General features: G+C 47.5%; 1 protein-coding gene across 5 annotated transcripts in view; it reads left to right on the top strand.

Moving 5' to 3' along the window:
- MTRF1 (mitochondrial translation release factor 1) overlaps window positions 1-17,043 on the top strand; it is a 143,681-nt gene that overhangs the window by 48,150 nt on the left and 78,488 nt on the right. The gene's annotated exons all lie outside the window — the stretch shown is intronic.

Here is a 17,043-nt window from a genome sequence, read left to right as displayed (position 1 = left end):
TCACGCATCAGGTGTGACACCAACGCATTTCAGTGTGGTGATCCGCATCATCGCACTGAAATGCATTGTCACGCATAATTTGCAGTGTCTAAGCCTCATGAAGCACTGTCTAATATTTTTGTGGTGTGATAAATGGTAGCTGGCAGCGGACCATACTTGCATTGCGGGCGCTGCTTCTGCTGGTTTGTTTGGTGCTTGTAGCTGTGCTAAGACTGCTGCTGGCCGCAGGCAGCTCACTGCTACATTGGATACGAGTAATTTCCTGTGGGGCCACTCTCAGCTTGACTTCATTGTCAGGCCAAATGGCTTCTACCCTCACAGCCAAGGCGGGACAGACAGGTAGATCAAGTCATTTATTTTATAATTGCATGCGCTGGGGGGGTCACGTGGGAGGAGATGTGCCATCACGTCCTGCTGCCGAAGGTGGTGAGTTTATGTATGGGAGAATGTGTTGGTGCTTTAATTATGGCGCGTGCAGCACTGCGTCCTTCTGCTTTTCGCACTGTACCTGGCTCCCACGGCAGTCTAAAATATAATGTGACCAGCGCTGCTCCTAATCAAGTTACTGCCGAGCCTTATGTCACTGGGCAGTGATCGTCGATTGCAGCGCCCACACAGAAACACAACACAAAAAAAGAGGTAACGTGTTGTAACGTCGCGGGTGGCGCTCGCGCTAATTAGAGCGGCGCCGCGACGTTAATAATGCTCAGAAGCCTGTAGTGTGGTTTGCGCGTGGCTCCGACTAACTAGCCGGCCACGCCTCTTTATTTTATACTGCGGGCGCGTGACGACACGTGCCCACGCTAACGTGACCTCGGGACGTGGGTAGGCTGCAACGCTACCCTGCGCCCGAGGATACTACATTCCTTTTAACCTTTATTTAACAATAGCACAACTCGGACACAATAGAAATAACGAGGGTCTGTTACCAGTCACTAGATTCCAGTCTCTGGGTGATCACACCATGAAGTCCGCCAGCCTGGAGGATGGTGCCGGGTTTTGGCGTAGCCCATACCTGGACGGCTCTCCCCCCTCAATAATGGCACCACCGGTGTCATTCTTGTCGGGGGTTCTGCTTTCCGGAGACCTTACCAGGGGAGCTCGGCAGGCTCTCTCCTAGGGTTGCCGGCAGCAGCTGAGTGTCTGAGTCCATCCGGTTATCTCCTTCGGTGGGGGACGGTCCTGGCAGTTCTAGGTCGCCGTCCTCCGCTCGCTGACCAGGAGTCCCAGCATGGACTTTCTTAAAGAAAGAGATATTGCGAGTGACAACTTCAGCTCCCCTCTGGGCAGTCACCATGGTACCAGTTCGGCGAAGGACAGTCCAAGGCTGGTGTTCAAACGGGAGTCGGAACTTGCTCCCGGGATATCGGTCCTTGATGTATACCCTGTCTCTTTCTTGGATATCGGATTCTTTGGTTCGTCTCCGGGCGCTGGCCTGGTCATTGGACCATGTCCGGTTAGATAGAGTCTTTTCCGTGTCGACTTGGGCTGGGACCCAGTTTGGATGGTTCGGAACAGTGTCTTTTACTACTCGGCCCATGGTTGCTGGCCCAGGAACTACCTCGGTTGTGAGATGAGGTGTTGGAGTTCTGGACTTTTTGGTTCCGTCCAGAGGTGTCAGGGATAACACCCGAAGACCCCGGAGTTCTACCTGTCTCGGTGCACAAATAAACAGAAACACGGGCTTCTCGATGGTGGCGTCAAAGACCAAAGGTTTATTACTGCAGGGACACAGAAGTCACAGAAACTACACACGGGCAGTATCTAGGAGCCTGTTCGATTTGTACAGGAAGGGTTGCTCCTTATATATTAAATACTGGCCTTCAGGCAAATTCTTCACAATGTTAGTACATTCCCAAACCTTTGTGTCCTAAACAATAAATATTTGGCGTTGCACTGGAATCGTCGATAATATCTGATGTCAAACATTACGAAGAGGGGTTCCCACTATTCCATCACAATCCCATGTCAACATTTCATTCAAGAGCCGGACCGCCTCATCGTAAATTTCGTTACCTCCCCCTAATAAAGGCCCAGAAGGAAAGGAGCAGAGCCAGGTGCAGATGATAGAAAAGCAGGATAAGAGATGTTTGTGGGTCGTAAATGGGCAAGGCTACCAGCTTCGGCCGCCTAATCATGATCAGGCCAACGAACACGAGAACCAGTATAGCAGGACTGGCCTCAGGCAGAGGAGGCAGCCTTTGTCGAGTCATGCAGCCACGGCATGTTCTGTTCTAAGGTGCACGTGTCACTAGAGAGGTGAATTGCCGGCTAAGCCTACGTGCCCTTAATTGAAATGAAGTACTCAGAGGTCATTGCGTGTCTATTGTCTATGTGAGGGCAAGGAAACACAAAATGGCTGCCATGATCTAAGATGGATGCCATGGGTAGATCGGAAATGTGTTTGTAACAGGAGTACTCTTGCTCGTAGCATAGCGAAAACACCAGGATATGCTAAATGGATCATTTGCGGTTCGCTGATACCAAAATTATGCATTTACGACAATGTTGAAAACACGGGTTCAAATCGTCACGGAACCTCAGTGTTAGCCGATACTCCCATAGAAAACTGTAGATGGCCCTTTCCACCGGTGACCCATCAGCATGTGCAATGCGTATAGTCTTGTTGAGCGTGCGCATAAATCTCTCTACTTCCCCATTGGCTTTGGGCCAGCGTGGAGTCACTTTCCTGTGATGGATTCCCCAGCTCCTTAGGTAGTCCGCAAACTCTTGGCTCTGGAAGGGTGGGCCATTGTCCGTCTTGACCACCTCGAATATTCCGTGCGTGGCAATGGTTTTCTCAAATTTGGTGATGACTTCAGTCGCTGTCTGACTCCCTACGATCTCTACCTCCGGTTATTTCGTGAAGTCGTCGATGATCACTAGGGTAAAGCGCCCATCGGGGAGATGGCTGAAATCTGCATTCACGCACTCCCACGGCCTTTGTGGGTTGTCTTCGGTGATGATTGGATGAGGCCAATCTGGTTGTCCCGCTGCTTGGCACCAGGTGCAAGTTCTGACCGTCTGCTCGACCATTGCGTCCATGCCTGGGAACCACACCTTGGCTTTTAGTCGGTTCTTGGTTTTCACCATGCCTTGGTGTCCTCGGTGTGCCAGATCTACAGCTTGCTGAGCCAAGTCGGAGGGCATCACCAACCTTGGTCCTCGTAGGAGACAGCCTTGGCTGTCGATAGACAGTTCGTCTTTAACCTGCATAATTGCTTCTAGTGCCGCTTTGGCTTGCAGCGTTCTCCTGCTCAAGGTGGCTTGTATCGGGCGCCAGTCTTTCGACTGGATGGCTGCTGCGGCCAGTTGCAGACATTCATCTCTTTGGGTGGCTTCAATGTTGGCCTCGAGACTCATGGACGGAGGCCGGGCCCTTTCCAGCACGAGCCGAACATATTCTTTGGTCTCCTCTGCGTCTTCCCTTTCCGCTTGCGTGGCTTTTCGGGGGTGTCTTGAAAGGTAATCTGCCGGGTTCGATGAGCCTGGTTTGTACTCGACCCTGTAGTCATACCCTTGCGGTTGGAGTATCCATTTTTCAATCCTTGGTGGCGGCTTGGATGCTGAACCTTGGAACAGGGCTATGAGCGGTTTGTGATCCGTAGACACAGAGAAGGGATGACCATATACATATACTTGAAAGTGCCGGCAGAACCAGTGGATTGCGATTGCCTCTCGCTCTATTTGAGAGTATCTCTGTTCAGTGTCCGTTAGGGACCGGCTGGCATATGCGATAGGTGCCCATTCTCCGTTACCTTGCAGTTGGGTGAGGACTGCCCCTAGCCCGTAAGGGCTGGCGTCTACTGCTACATTGGTGGATCTGGTAGGGTCAAAATAGGATAGAGTCGTGTCCGCTGACAGGGCCGCTTTCATTGCATTGAATGCTTGTTCCTGCTCTGGGCCCTACTGCCAGGTGGTTGTGGACTTTGTCAGCTCCCTGAGGGGTTTAGTGAGATTGGAGAGGTCGGGGATGAACCATCCGCAAAAGTTCACCATTCCTAGGAAGCCCCTGATTTCCGAGATGTTGGAGGGAACTGGAGATTCTCGAACGTCTCTCACCTTGTCGGGGTCTGGGGCAATTCCCTGGTCTGAGAATGTATATCCAAAAAAGCTGATTCTGTTCTTCAGAAACTGACACTTTTCTCTGTGGAGGGTTAGACCGGATTCTTTGATCCTTTGGAGGACTCCCCTCAACCTCTGGTGATCATCTTCTACTGACGACGCATAGATAAGTAGATCATCTCTTACGTTCAAGACCCCAGGGAGCCCACTGAGAACTTCCCGGATGGTGTTTTGGAACACCTCAGCGGCACTCGAGATCCCAGAAATTGAGGTGTCGGTATCTTCTGAGGCCCACATGCGTGGAGACGGGGGTTATGTACCGAGAGTCCGGGTGTAGTGGTAACTGGTGATAGCCGGACCGGAGGTCCATCTTTGAGAACCACCTCCCGCCGTTCAACTCTCCTAAAATGTCGTCAACGGTTAGGGTTAGGTGACGTTCCCTTTTCACTGCCGCATTTGGGAGGCGCATGTCCACACAGATGCGGACTTGCCCTGGCTGCTTCGGCTTTCGGGCCACTACGATTGGGGACACCCATGGAGTGGGCCCACTGACTTTCTCGATGATACCTTGTTTCTCCAGCGCCTCCAGCTCTTCTTCGACCTTCTTCCTCAGGTGAAACGCGATTCGCCTATGTCTCAGGGCCACTGATTGGACCGACGGGTCAATGTGGAGGGAGACCTCCTTCCCTTTCAGGCATCCGATGCCTTTGAAGATGCCCCCAAATTCTTCTAGGATGGCTTCTAGTTCATCTTCGAGCACTGCCATGGCGAAAGATATGAGTCTCAGCTCTTCCGCTGATTGACCGCTTATTAGCATGCCGCTGCCTTCTTTCGAGACATATACAGTAGTTGGTACCTTGAGGCCCTGGTGTTGCAGTTCGGTTTTGAAACAGCCTATGAGCGCAATAGGGGTCTTCTGGCCATATGCTAACACTCTGATCTTTGCCTCATGCAGAGGGGGCCCGCTACTCAGCTGGTTGTACACGTTGGCTGCCATCAACTCTATGGATGCTCCTGTGTCAATGGTGGCTCTCACCTCTTGCTGGTGAATCTTGATTCAACATTTTGGCAGACGTCGCTTCTTCAGTCGTGGCTGATCAATTGCGAATACATAGTGGACTGGGTACTCGCTTGTGTCATTGTCCATATCCTCGCTGTCGCGTTCCTCCACTACAGCGTGAGCGGCTTCCTTCTTTGACTTCGTTGATCGGCATACTGCTGCGAAGTGGTTCATCCATCCGCACGCACTGCACTTCTTCCCTTTCGCCGGGCAGTCCTGCATGCGGTGGGGGTTGCCACCGCAATATCCGCACTCCTTCCGCTTGTCTTGCTGCTTCTTCCCGGCATTTTGACGCACTTTTGGTCTTACTACAATCACTTTCTCCGCCACGTTGACTTTTCTGTCTTGATTGGTCGGTGAAGTGCTGCTTCCATGTGGGAGGCTCTGGCCTGCGATAATTCTTTGGAGCAGCCTAAGGTAAGGATGTCCGCTAGTGGCTTGCCGTCCTCTTGAAGGATGGTGACTCTGAGTTTTGAGGAGTAGCACCCTTGGATTATTTGACCTCGGATTTCCTCCTGTTCATCCCGGAATCCGCACGTGCTGGCCAGCTCTTTCAGGCGTCCATGGAAAGCGTCTAACGACTCTTCTGCTTCCTGCTTGGCCTGGCGAAATATGAACCTTTCATAGTCTCTGTTCGCCATGGTTTCAAAGTGCGCATTTAGGGCGTTAAGGAGTGTGTGATACGACTTGGGTGTGGCTTCCACTATCGTCTTGTAAATACGGTGGATATCCTTGCCCCCTAGGGGGAGCAGTAGGGCTCTGCGCCTCTCACGGGCTGTGCCTGCCCCCTCAAAGTAGATTTAAAGACGATCGGTCCAATCCCTCCAGCGTGGGGCTAGGGATGACGGAGCTCCATCCACAATAAATGGTTCAATGGCAGGAATCGACGCCATTTTGGCGCGTGCGTGGTGCGCTGCGCAGTCTCTGTGACGCTCACCTCCTGGGTGCATTGGTAATGCCTGGCCGATGTTGGTGGTTACTTGTGTGGCCTGCTTTCCCTCTTTTCATTTCTGGTGGTCGCCTGCCTAATGCATAGCCCTGCTCTCAATGGTGGGCTCACGTGGCACTCGGGCGTGGGCCAGCTTCAGGGCGTGGTGGGGGCACTCTTCGTTGCAGCTCACTTCAACAGTGCTCACTTTCCTGCAGCTCCCAGCAACAGTGGGCCCAAGATAGGGCTTCCAGGGCACTGTGGCAGCAACACTCACCACCATGAGACAGCAGCATGCACCTACAAGGCTCTCGTGGTCTTTCAGGGGCCTGGGCACCACAGCACAAGAAAACGGCCCAAATTACTGCAGCGGGGGGGCACTTAGCACAGTGTGGGGTCGAAAAAGCCCCTTGTCGCCAGTGTGACGTTGCGGGTGGCGCTCGCGCTAATTATAGCGGCGCCGCGACTTTAATAATGCTCAGAAGCCTGTAGTGTGGTTTGCGCGTGGCTCCGACTAACTAGCCGGCCACGCCTCTTTATTTTATACTGCGGGCGCGTGACGACACGCGCCCACGCTAACGTGACCTCGGGACGCGGGTAGGCTGCAACGATACCCTGCGCCCGAGGATACTACAGGTGTCTTCATGTAATGGCTACTTGTGAACTGTGTCACCCCCTAATTTAAACGTGTTTGATTCAGAAGCCCCTAACTGCTGCCTTTGTTGGTGCTGTTCCATTGTGGGGCTCAGCGGGCAGAGTCATCGGCATATCTGAGGGTGTCAAGATGCCAAAAAGATGGATTTGCACATTGCTGTGGAGTGAGGGTCTGAAGCGCGACAGTCAGCGTGAGGGTTTTGAGGTTGCCCGAATTATGCGGAGGAGTTATGTCCTGTCCAATGACTGAGTCTGCTTTGGCGGGTTGTTCGTGGTGTCCTGCATGATAGTTAGCAGGGACATTTACTGGACAGCAGCAGGCTCACCGATAAGGAAGTGGGCGATGCGTATTGTCCCGGCCTGAACCTGACTCCCAGAGTCCACTGCAGGTTCATGATTCCCATTCCAGCAATACTAAACCGTCACACCTCCCTGTATTTTTAGCTCCTTGCCGTGGTCCAAACACCTGCAGGCCCCGAGCTAGTACGGCCATGATTCTCGACTCTCTGCATCTAAGGTAGGGGTGACACCTCTGCTGGTACAGTGTTTTGGGCCACGTAGTGAATTTATAAGGCTGCAGGCAGGCACACCCAAAACAGATATGGGAGAGCTCAAACGCCAAGCACTGAGGTATGTTAGTAATATGGCCCAAACCAAGGTGCCGTTCTTTTCATTTTACACACAAAAGGCTTGGCATTTCTCAGCAGCTTCAGTAGTGCCTGCCTGCCCTCTGTTACTATAGACTGCAGTCACACAGTTTGTCTCCGGTTATTGCCCTTCTATTTCTGGTGCTTTGCAGCAGTTTTAAGATTTTAATTAGAGTTTCTTGTTGCTCAAATGTGTGTAACTTCTGATATTGATATGTTTCCCTTATCTTTGTTACTTGATTTTACTCATGTGAAAGTGTCAGTCATAGTCGTTAAAATGTCACTCATAATTACACTGAAATTATGAGAATGTCACACATAAGCAATCTGAAACCTTGGCAGCTATGAGTGTTGTGAAAGTATCCTGAAAGACAACACATTTGTTATTAGTGTGTTTGAAATAAAAACTCATAACTAAAAGAGAGGTCTTCGGAGAAGTCAGGAAGACGATATAAAGGATTGTGCTTAATAAGTTTCTGCTTCCTGAGTGCCATAGTTGGGTTAGATGTCAGAGATATGTACAGTCTGTGGATGCCTGGGGCAAGCCTATTAATACTGGAAAGGTCGGAGAGTAGGTGGCAAGGCAGGTCTCAGAACACATGCCTAATTGCTGGTCACATGAAGGGCAAAAACACAACCCAGGAGGCTAAAAGAAAATCAAGTGGGTACATAGTAAGAAGGAAATACAGATAAAAACATTTTTTCTCTGGCATTTTTCTCATTTTTGTATTTTATTTTTTTTGCAAAGAAGATTAAAATACCCTCAATGCAGAGGGAGCTGTAACAATTTTCTTGGTGGTGCTAAAGAGCTGGCAGCCTACATGGTCGTAAGTTAGTGCTGCTCAGGTGGCCTGGCATAAAATCCAACAGTTTGAAGCGCTTTTAGGGGTGACAGTTTTAAGCAATCCCGCACATAGGGTTAATTGAACTGTGCAGCACCCATAACAGAATCCAAATCAAAGATTTGCTGTTGTGAACAGCAGCAGAAGGGAAGAGAACTAGTTGGGATAGTGGTACCCCATGCCCCTCGACCCAACTTATATGTGCAGACATGTCACCTGGGCCGCTTACCTCCTCAGAGCGAGAGACTAAGAAACCAGTCAGCACTGCTGCGAGATCCAGCTATCTGACATGCTGAAGAAGCATCCAAGTCGGCGGACAGAGAGCAGCTGTGGCGGTCAGGCAGTGCTGAAGATGGAGGGGCGGTGGCCCGCTCAGAGGGGTCCGAGAAGTGTGTGATGTGAACCAGTAGCTATGCGGCAGTTGCGGTAAGTAGAGGGGATAGTATCGGAGAAAAAGCTGGTCTGTAAATCACAGACAGCCATCTCTAATTTAAATGATATGATATGATATGATATGGCTTTTATAGAGCGCGACTTACACTCCACGGAGCATCTTGGCGCTAGTAGTAAAGTGTCACAGAGGAGGGGAGAAAGGAAGTGTACGAAAGCGAACAGAAGGGGGGAGGGATTGGTGGACCTGAAAATAAATTAAATTAGATTAAATTAGTGCTAGGACGAAGGTGTCAGAGGCATTAAAAATCCAGGTTTTGAGTGCCTTACGAAACAGGTTTTCTGAGGGGATCAGGCGCATCTGGGTGGGGAGCCTGTTCCAGGCTCTAGCTCCCAAAAATCCTAGGGATTTGCCTCCTTTCGTTGAGAGTCTGAATCTAGGGACCACCAGTAGGTTAAGGTTGGAGGACCTGAGTGAACGAGAGGGAGTGTATCTTCCAAACCTTTGGGACAGATAGGTGGGACCCGACTGGTGGTAGGCTCTGAAAGTGATAAGTAGGATTTTAAATAGCACTCTCTTGTGGATAGGCAGCCAGTGCAGGGTTCTGAGTGCTGCTGAGGCAGATGACTTCCTAGGCAGTCTCAGTACTAGGCGGGCTGCGGCGTTCTGCACCATCTGCAGTTTGTGCAGAACACTTTTATTGGAGCCTGCGTAGATGCTGTTGCAATAATCCAGACGGGATGTGATGAGGGCCACTGCTACTGTCTTCCTAGCTGTCAGGGGGAGGAGGTCGAAAAACCTTCTCAAGCCTTTGATGATGTTAAAGCAGGACCCTGCCACAGTGCCTGCTTGTTGCTTGAAGGATAGAGCTTCATCAAACCTGATCCCGAGGTTGCGGGCTGATTTGATGGTGTTTGGCGGGACCTCAGCATCTTGGGGCCACCACTGTTTAGGGCAGAAAAGGTTGTCCTGACCAAAGGGGAGGATTTCCGTTTTCCCTGAATTACACTTGAGGTGGTGAGTTCTCATCCATTCAAAAGTTGCGGTGAGACAGTCTCTCAGATTTTCTTCAGCTGTAGTAGTGTTGTCTTGGACAAGGATGAGCTGAGTGTCATCAGCGTACGATATCGTGCTGATGTTGAAGGAGGTGATGAGCTCTATCAGAGGGGTCATATAAAGGTTAAAAAGAATTGGGCTCAGGCTGGAGCCCTGTGGCACCCCTGTGTTGAGTGCTTTTTTGCCTGACCGATAGTTTCCTAATATAGTGACTTGTTTCCTATGACTAAGGAAATTTTTTAGCCAGTTTAAGGCAGTTCCTGTTAGCCCCGAGTCTGCCAGGCGGCCAATTAATACGGGGTGTGAGACCGTATCAAAGGCCGCCGACAGGTCGAGCAGGATCAGGACGGCTTTTTTTCCCTGATCCATTGCTATCTTGAGAGTCTCCACTGTGTGTAAGAGGGCTGACTCGGTGGAGTGTTTTGCTCTAAAACCTGCCTGGCTCGGGTGTAGTAGGTGATTATCCTCCAGAAATCTGGTCAGCTGTTTGTTTACCGCTGCCTCTGTGAGTTTGAACAGTAGTGGAAGCAGTGATATTGGGCGAAGGTTAGAGAGTGTGGTAGGGTCAGCTAGGGTTTTTTTTTTAAGAGGTTTCACGGCGGCAAGTTTCCATTCAGATGGAATGGCGGCAGTGGCTAAAGAAGAGTTGATGATGGTGTTTATAGTAGGGTTGACTGTGTCCACTAGAGTGTGGAGCAACAGAGGGGGGCACGGATCAAAAGGGGAGCCTGACTTGATGGAGAGGATAGCTTGACGAGTTTCGTCAAGACTGACCGGGGCAAATTTGTTTAACTGAGGGTTTTTATTAGTAGGTAGTGGTTTTTCATGGAGAAGGGATTCTGGGGGATCTGGAAAATCTTTAATGAGGTTTTGGATTTTTTGTTCGAAGTAGTCTGCTATCGAATTGCACAGGGCAGGTGAAGGTGGAATCGCTTGTCTAAGGATTCTGGGGTTTATGAAGTCATCAACTATTTTAAAGATTTCCTTCTGATTATTGTTGGACATAGTGATGACTTCAAGGAAATGATCTTTTTTGGCGGTTTTTATCATTGCGTGATAGTGTTTCCTAGCAGTTTTGTAGTCTAGAAGTTCAATAGCACTATAAGTGCGGCGCCATTTCTTTTCAAGGGTTCTAACCTCTGACGCTTGTCTTTAAGGTGGGGGGAGAAACCATGGGGCACGTTTTTTATTTTGCTTTTTTCTCACTTTTTGCGGGTTGGGAGGTCCGCCGAGATCTGTGATCCATTTACAGAAGTTGCTGTAGTCTGTTTCAATACAGCCAGTGGGGGGGGGGGCTTCGAGTTCTCAGCGACGAGGTGCAGGTTGGGGGAGTTTACTAGTTTTTTCCAGTCTATCTGTGTCTGGGTGTCGACTTTTGGATTGAACGTGTTGGACCTTTTCTTAAGGGCGATCAGTTTAAAAGGGATCAGCCAGTGATCGGTCCACGTTTGAGGCAGGGGAGTTGCTACAGTTAGGGTTTTAAAATTGGTGCAAATGCAGTCCAAAATGTGACCTGCTTTGTGTGTAGGCATTTTGGTCAGTATTTCCAACCCCAAGATGTCGGTTAGTTCATTTAGCCATATTGTATTAGGGTCGTTGAGTTTGTCAAGATGGAAATTTAGATCGCCTAGTACTGTAAAATTGGCGTATTTCATGGTGAGGGTGCTGAGTGCCTCTTCGAAGCTTTGTAAGAAACCGTTCTGTGGTCCCGGTGGGCGATAAATGAGGGCGCCAGCAAAGGCGCCTCAGGAGACACAATAGCTTACAAGCGCCGCTCTGGATCGTGGCGCTTATGTAGACGCTTTGCAGTGGGCGTGGCCTAAGCGAAGGGGCGTGTCCGTGCTCCTCGCTACAATGGCGTCAATGAGCCTGGGTGTTTGGGTCCCGTTTCAGCGCTAGAATCCGCTGTACGGTGGTGAGGAATGCCTGGGATCAGGTGAGGGAAGTGTTGCTTAATTAAAATCAAGTAACAGTGACAATTTTCAAATTTAAAACAATCGCGCTTTCACAACTCCCGGCTTCCGCCTCAGGAGACACAATAGCAATAGCAACTGATACTGCACCCTCAATATCACAGAGTCCCCCTCTATGCACCATTATCAAAGAGGAGTGTGCCTATACAGTAGAAGAACAATCTCAACAACTGTAAACAACATTACCTTAAAGGCATCCACTTGCCCCTAGAATCAAAAAGCCTTGGTCTACCCGTGCCCCTCCAGTTGGATTATCGAGGAGGGAGTCGGGACCCATATTGGTGAGAGCCTCAGCAGTGTAGCCACTACTCCTCCACAGTCTATCTGGCATATGTAGTTCACCGAGTTCCACTGGACATTTCACTACGTCCACTGGTAAATGATAATACGGCAGTTCGATCGGGAATGTTATGCCACCAAACTAGGGGTTTATATGCGCCTGCTACAATTTTGTTGTGACTGCCGATACACCCACCAAACAAAAAAAATTACATTTCGAATCAGCAGCATGGATAAAATCAATAACTTTAGATCGGACCAGGACTAGGGCTTGTTATACCCTCACACTGACGCAATGTTGCTTATGAGATTGTATAATGCATAAGAAATTGAAATTGACATGTCTATGTTATCTGCTAAACTGAATAAAATTTGTTTACAAAAAAAATGGATAAAATCAATAACAAGAAACTGAGACAGGCGTTTGACGCAAGATGCACAGCAAAAACAGCCAAGCAGGGGCAACCGTAAAACAGCCTGGACACACCTGAAGATCAGCCTCAAGATGTATATCCAGACCTGAAAGTTCTGTTACAAAATATGCAACCTGGCCTACTCTCAATAGACACTAAGACTGACACACTAGCCACCAGAATGGACCTATTGTGGCCAAAATGGACAAATAAGATCAACTTATCACAACAACAGAGCAACGCATATCGGATGCAGAAGACAATATGCAAGAGAAGGCAAACAAATTGGAACACATTGAGAAAATAGTGTCAGTTATTAAAGAAAAGTCTGAAGATTTGGAGGCGTGGTCCCGGAGAAACAACCTGTGTATAGTGGGAAAACCAGAAATGGAGAATATGGGCAAACTTGAGAACTATGTGGAGAATCTGCTACAATCAATATTTGGAGCTGGACACTTCTCCCAACTGTTCGCAGTAGAGCAGGCCCATTGCTCGCTGAGTTTGTACCCCCCCCCCCCCTCTTGTAGTCCCTGTCCGGCAAAACATAGCCCACTTCATGAACCTCCCAGACAGAGATACGGTCCTCCAGCTTGCGAAAGAAAAAAGAGATATCAATCACAAGATGCCCTATAAAAATCTTTCTGGACTGTCGAGACGTGAAATCTTGCTGGTCACGATAAAATTACAAGCAAGGATAGAATATCCAAGACTAAAATTCTTAATAGATGGCAAACAACACATACTTCAGAACTCGCAAATGGCTGCAACATTTTTGTGAAGAGATGAAAGCCAAAGAAAGTACCACAAGCTTGGCTTCCCTGCACAGGCGTACCGTACCCATCACAGCGACTCAGAATAAAACTGAAGGACCACTAACAAGCTGATGATATGCCATCCATAACAGCACCTCCCATGTGCACAAAGGTTTAGGATAATACCATAAAGGCAGCCTATACATCATAACAATAATATTGAAACAGTTAACACAATGAAGAAAGATGGATAATGAACTCTCGGGGAGATACCTGTGTGGTGCAATGGCTCACTTACCCATAAACCCATGAACCACTAAGTCCCGACCACCTCTGCCATGTCAGAGGGGTCCCCAGGCATGACCTGTTGCTCCACCGACCATCACCACTGACTTTATGGAGGCTGAGGAATCTATACTATTGGGTATATTGTGTTCATTTTTGTTTTTATTTCCCTTGTTTTTGATGGTGCTGTTGTGACAGTATGTTAATTATTGGACCAAATAATGTCGGTAGCATGACTGCTGATGTGGAAAGGGGAAGAGTTATTTAAAAGTTAAAAGCATTGATGCGACAACCTATATCGGCTGCCCAGATTGTGCACTGCTGGAGCATGTAGTGCTGATATTCAGCAGAAATATAGACTGGATGATGTCAACGCCTCTTTACGGGCTTGATGGGCAGTGTGGGACTCTCTGGGATGCAGTCAAATTCACAGTCGGGGAATATGTATTAGCAAGCAGGCAGCTATCCTGAAAACACTGCACGCTCATTTACAGGTAGAACACATGAAGCAGAAATATGGCGTTCACCAAGACCCCAAAATATTAACAGAAATAACAGAACAGATGACAGAATACAATGAAACAGCGGAATAGGATATCAACCACATGACCAAGTACTCAACAGCAAGGGCTTGCAGCGAGGGTGTAAGACCAGGAAGGAACCTAACAAATGGATTAAAAACGTCCTGGGCAAACACTAACATTCCTAAAATAACGTCTACAAATGGCATATAGTACTATGATACTGCAAACATACCTGCGAGTTTCACTGGATGTTACGCAGATTTATATAATATGCTATTCTCAAGCTTCTGCAACAGAATATCTGGACAGAATTACACTGACCTGGTTGAGCGATGGGCATCAAATGATTCTTGGTTCAATCTCTATCATTAGGAGAAATCAAAGACGTAAAAATGAAGCTCCTGAACAGCAAGTCTCCAAGCCTCGTTGGCCTTCCGAGCCACTTATGTAAGGAGTTCACTTCTCTCCTTTTGCACCACCTACAAGCAGCATATGAGGAAGCACAAGAAAAGCATATTCTTCCCCCATCGCTCAGAGAAGCACTTATAATCGCAATCCTCAAACCTAAAAACTCTGCTGAACAATGTGAGTCATACATGCCTCTGTCTCTCTTAAACACTGACGCAAAAATACTCTCCAAAATAATAGTGAATACACTGTTGTCTCTCCTCTCAAAATCAAAATCTAGGGTTGCCAGACCAATCTGGGTTTGTGCCAGGTCACTCCTCAGCACACAGTCTACGCATTATATTTGCACTCCTCCATCAACACAATCCTGAACTTGACGCCACAGCGGTATTGCTAGATGCCACCAGTTCAACTCCCTGGAATGAGAATATATTTTTACTGTGCTGCAGAGAATGGGAATGCCCCCTACTTTCATAGAATAGATTAGACTACTGTATAGATTGGACTACTGTAAACAAATCCATCGGCCCATGTACGTGCAAACGGGTGCACATCTAAACCCATCGTGATACAAAGAGGCACTAGGCAGGGCTGCCCCTGTCTCTAATACTCTTCACATTAGCTCTTGATCCATTAGCTTGACCTGAGTAATACATCAACAATACCCTGCCTCTGATTTCCAGTTCGCCAGCTGGTTGTATCCATATATGCAAATAACATGGACCGATTATACGAGAATGCATACAATTTGGAGGATATTTCGGTTTGCTTATAAATAAATTTATGACAATATTTTGCATGCGATACATCGCATGCCATTACAACGCGGTTGTTACAACAACGGTGTTGTAACATTGCATAAGATTACATCGTAAGTCGTTACAGCGACTTGTTGTAGGGGGAGCGCTGGACTTAAAAATAGTATAATTTACTATTCCTACTCCAGTTTGTGAAACAACAGGTAAGGTGTTGGATTGTAAATCCAACACCTTCTGCCCCCTACAGCAAGCCGTTGTAATGACATGCGATGTAATCGTATGCGATGTAACAACACAATTGTTGTAACAAACACGTTGTAATGGCATGCAAACTAAACAATGTCTCCCCTTATAAATGGGGACCAATCCCTCAGATTTCCATTAACCCCAGCAACCAAGTATTGTGATATGGAATTCCTCTTAACGTGGAGTGAGAACTCGATGAAGTATCTGGGAATCTGGGTCAACAAGTACTCAGAGATGGTCTTAAAAGAACACTATGGGGATAGGACTGACTAAGTTAGAAGATCAAGTACAAAGATGGTCAAAATTGCCATTGTTTACGGTGAACAGAATAGCCATTATGAGAATGATAATGTTGCCCAAATTCATGTACCTGCACAAACATTTCTATCATTTTAAGGCCGCATTTCTTTAAGACACTAAGGATCATGCTCATCACAATGGCATGCACGGACAAACAGCCCAGAATGAAATAGAAGATACTTTATTTAGAATTATACTAACTATGCTTTCAAATGCAGTTTGCCCAGTACTGGTGTCACCCCTTTATGTATCTACCACACATAGAAGTGTAGAGAGACAATATAGCCCTGACATCATTGACTTAATTTTTAAAGACAGTGGTCCTTAGACAAGAAGAAGATTTTAAGAGAATAAATATAGGCCAAATGGAACTATATTTTTATAAGAAATGTTCAGCCGGACAATTTATTATCTTAATATAAACAATCACGAAACAATAAAACACAGAGTGTGATAGAAGCAGGACACCAGCCGATGTCCGACTAACACACTAAGGAAACATAAACAAGGGGAAAAAATAGTAGGCAACAACATGTCATCTGGATATTGTAAATCATAAAACAGATAATCCACATTATACACATATGCATGTAAGATTCGTGTCAGCTATGCATTTAGTGCATTTCAGGTCGACAACGTTTCGAACCTTAAACAATATCGGTTCATCCTCAGGACAAGAAATAATTGCCTAAAGAGTTAACATTCACAATTGTCCCCACGGTGGAGTGAGGCTGAATGGAATTTCAACACAGACCTCAATTTCGGGCTGTCTTCGCAGATTGGTGGGAGAGATACCCTCGTTTGGAATTCGAGAAATAGATGGAGCAGGTCCGCAATGGGGGTCCTTGCCGGCGTGCAAAATGAACATGCATTTTGCATGCCGGCAAGGACCCCCATTGCGGACCTGCTCCATTCATTTCTCGAATTCCAAACAAGGGTATCTCTCCCACCGATCTGTGAAGACAGCCCGAAATTGAGGTCTGTGTTGAATTCCATTCAGCCTCACTCCACCGTGGGGACAATTGTGAATGTTAACTCTTTAGGCAATTATTTCTTGTCCTGAGGATGAACCGATATTGTTTAAGGTTCGAAACCTCGTCGACCTGAAATGCACTAAATGCATAGCTGACACGAATCTTACATGCATATGTGTATAATGTGGATTATCTGTTTTATGATTTACAATATCCAGATGACATGTTGTTGCCTACTATTTTTTCCCCTTGTTTGTGTTTCCTTAGTGTGTTAGTCGGACATCGGCTGGTGTCCTGCTTCCATCACACTCTGTGTTTTATTGTTTCGTGATTGTTTATATTAAGATAATAAATTGTCCGGCTGGACATTTCTTATAAAAATATAGTTCCATTTGGCCTATATTTATTCTCTTAAAATCTTCATCTTGTCTAAGGACCACTGTCTTTAAAAATTAAGTACCTACACAAGGTCCTTAGCATATTGCGCC

The sequence above is a fragment of the Lissotriton vulgaris genome, chromosome 8, assembly GCF_964263255.1.
Source record: "Lissotriton vulgaris chromosome 8, aLisVul1.2, whole genome shotgun sequence".
Lineage (NCBI taxonomy): Eukaryota > Metazoa > Chordata > Amphibia > Caudata > Salamandridae > Lissotriton > Lissotriton vulgaris.
This window is presented reverse-complemented; position numbering and strand designations above follow the sequence as displayed.